This window comes from Microtus ochrogaster, linkage group LG2 (assembly GCF_000317375.1).
Source record: "Microtus ochrogaster isolate Prairie Vole_2 linkage group LG2, MicOch1.0, whole genome shotgun sequence".
NCBI classification, from domain to species: Eukaryota; Metazoa; Chordata; class Mammalia; order Rodentia; family Cricetidae; genus Microtus; species Microtus ochrogaster.
The window spans coordinates 42,679,251-42,682,798 of record NC_022028.1 but is presented as its reverse complement, the minus strand read 5'-3'; the positions used below and the strand labels follow the sequence as shown (position 1 = coordinate 42,682,798).

General features: G+C 44.5%; 1 pseudogene; it reads left to right on the top strand.

Annotated features, from left to right (window-relative positions):
* LOC102002674 overlaps window positions 1-1,269 on the top strand; it is a 43,851-nt pseudogene extending 42,582 nt beyond the window's left edge.
* Window positions 1,270-3,548: the final 2,279 nt, after the last annotated feature.

Here is a 3,548-nt window from a genome sequence, read left to right as displayed (position 1 = left end):
TGGACAGCACTGAAAGTGCCATGGCTGATACTAATACAGTTGCCACTGGGATACTGTTTTACAGGCTGTACAATCCCTGAAATTGCCAGACCAAAAAAAAAAAAAAAAATTTTTGTTGACTTCTATGAACAGGTTATCCTTGAATTGATAGACAGGCAGACCCCATGATAATGTCAAAGCAAACACAACCAGAATGCTATGTTCCCCTGGAAACCCTCTCGGTCAGGTCTTCGGTTGATCCTTGTGAGGCATACTCAGATAAGAGTAGCAAAGAGAAAAGGAGAGCAGCAACTGCCTGGGTATTCACCAGGGAGGTCAGTCTGGCACCTCTGTCTCATGGCACTGCAGGGACAGGCGTCGCGTGGTGGCGATGGCAGCGGAGGTGCTTATTCCTGCAATGACCATATGCTTGATTCAAAGCAGCCACCTAAGATGGGGGAGAAGAAAAAGTTTCCCACACAACTGAGCATGTTAAGTTTGGTCAGAAATCCCACATGGAGCGTGTTTGTGTTCAGTTTCCCCCAGATGGTCAGTATCTGGTCACTGGGTGTGTTGAAGAGTGGAACTTCACAACGGAGAAAACTGGGATTCTGGATCTTAAGTGTCGGGCCCAGGATAATTCCATGATGACGGATGATGCTGTCCTCTGTATGTGGTTCAGCAGAGATGCTCAAACGTCAGCACCCGGGGCCCATGATGGAGCGTTCAAGGTGCGGCAGATTCATATTGAACAGCGTTTAAGAAGATTTGGAAGGGCACAGTAACGGTGTCAAGGACAGCAGTCAGGTCTTAGTGCCTCTCTGAATCAGACAGTAAGAATTCATACTTTAACATCCGGAAAAACATTGAAGGAATGTCGAGGCCATTCTTCTTTTGTTAACCAGGCAACATTTACACAAGATGAACATAATGTCATCAGTGCATCTTCTGATGGCACGGAGGAGATCTGGAATATGAGATCACAAAGTTCAAGTACATTTCAATCCCTGGGCAGTAGTGCAGGAACAGATGTTACAGTCAGTAGCATGGTTCTGCTTCCTAGAAACCCGGAGCAGTTTGTGGTATGCGACCAATCAACCCCGAGCATGCAGGGGCAGACTGTCAGAAGATTTGGTTCTGGTAATGGAAGGTGGTGATGTTGTTTGCTGTACCCTCTACCCCAGGGTGAGTAAAGCTACCATGTCAGGGAGGACCTCCTTCAGCACAGTCACTGGCAAACAGGAGCAAACTCAGATGGCTCAAGAGAAGCATGTGATCACAGGGCAGTAGCCACACCTTAAATCTCAGCGCTTGGGGACAGAGGCAGGAGGATCTCTGTGAGTTTGAGGCTAGCCTGGTCTACACGAGCTAGTTCCAGGACAGCTAGGACTGTTACACAGAGAAACCCTGTCTCAAAACAACAACAACCAAAAAAAAAAGTAGCATGGGGTGGGGATCACCCCTCACCCACATCTGACCCTGACTGCCGCCCACAGTGAATATGCACCCCCAAAGCTCTGGAAACATGAATTCAGCCCTTACCATGCAACCAGGGAACATGTACTCATGAAAGGGAGGGATGTTCATGGTCCACTTTGACTTTTTCATGTCAGCCTTTATATAAGCCAAGATATTGTTGTCTGGATGAGCCACAAGAATAATTTTGTGGAAATTATTGTTTAAGAAGCAGTTATTGTTCAAAGCATTTTAAAAAGCGTTCGTTTATCTGCTTTTAACTGAGGCAGTCACTTAACGTTTTTGTTAATCTTCTACCACAATACTTGAAACGCTGATATTTCTAAACGGAAAACTTTCTTTTGAAATGATAATTAAAACCTGCCTCCTCACATAAAACTTGTAAATAAGTCACAATATTCAGTAGCTTTGGGGTTTTTTTCTAAGATTTTAATAAACTTGTATCTTTCTGAAAAGAAATTATAAAGTCCTGCACATGTTGTCCCTGTTTTTAAGAACTGAGAGCTGAAGATTAAATAATCAGTCAGCAGTTAAGAGCTCTGGCTGTTCTTGCAAAGGACCCAGGTTGTGTTCCCAGAGACCACATAGCACCTGACAGCCATCTGTAACTCCAGTTTCAGGGACTATAGCACCCTCTTCTAGCCTTCATGGGTACTGCACACATGTGGTACATATGTGCATGCAAGCAAAACATTCAAACACATAAAATAAAAATAAATTCTTCTTTTAAAAAAGATCTGAAGACTGTTTATATCTCAGCTATCACAGGTTCTTATTTTCTCAGTACAGTTTTCTGGGCTCCACTTTACATATTCTGATAATCATTCTTGGCAGTGTTCATTACAATACTTTTGAAAATACAGGAATTTGGGGAGTACCATCACAGTGGAACAAGTGGCCCTGTCTCCCTCCTTTCTTAAGTTTAATCCAATTTTGTTGTCAGAATTTGCCTGCGGTATAGAAACTGCAATAACAGTCAGCAACCGGTCGACCACATTGTCACACATGGCATAAGGCAATAATTATTATTAACAAATCCAAATCTACTGAGGTCTTCAGCTATCTGGTGTGATTATGTGTCCATTGCTCTCCTTAACAGTGAGAGCAGGCGAGAAAAGAAAAGGCCTTCTGGCAAGTTTCCCTGAGATGGCATTGGAACCAGGACTCTGTGGTGTTAAAGTTAATGAAGACAGTTTATAGTCACTGTGCAAAGTGTCCGGAGAGGCTTTGTGAGATAAGGGCCAGTGTGTGGCAGAACAAACAGGAGAGGTAGCGACGGCTTGTGCAGAGACTTGCCTTCTGGAAGCCTGTAGAGCTCCACTGAAATTCAGCTGCAGCTGATAATGGCTCCCTTATAAGAAAAAGATTTGTTTTGAGTCTCAAATCATTATTTGTTCCTCAAATCATTATTATTTGTTCCTCCTACAGCCTGGAAAAGCAAGCTCTCTAGTACCTATAAAAATGGGGGGAGGGGCGAAGAGATGACTCAATCAGTAAAGCGCTTGCTCTGAGAACGTGAGGACCAGAGATCGAGCCCCAGCATCAACACAAAATGTCAGACATGGCATTCCTCTGTAATCCCTTGCTGGTGGGGATTGGGGGATAGCAGTAAGAGGTGGATTAATCCCTAGAGCCCACCACCCAACCAGCAGAGTGTTGACAGAAGTTTCTGTCCCGCCCGGTCCCGCAGCCATTCAGTCCCAAAGCAACACAGAGGTTTACATTAATTATAAATAGGTTGGCCTATTAGCTCAGGCTTCTTTTTTAACTCTTACATTGTACATTAACCCATTATTCTTGTCTGTGTTAGCCGTGTGGCTTGGTACCTCTTATCAGTGGGGCATTCTCATCTTGCTTCCTCTGTGTCTGGGTGATGACTGTGGACTGATTCGTTCCTCTTCCCAGAGTTCTCCTGTCTTCATCACCCTGCCTAGACTTCCTGCCTGGCTACTGGTCAATCAGCGTTTTATTAAAACAATGCAAGTGACCGGGTACTAGACCATTGTCCCACAGCATCAGAGGCTTACTGGTGAGCTCAGGTCCCAGAATGAGCTATGCTCCTAAGGAAAAAGAACCCCTAAGGCTTTCTCTGG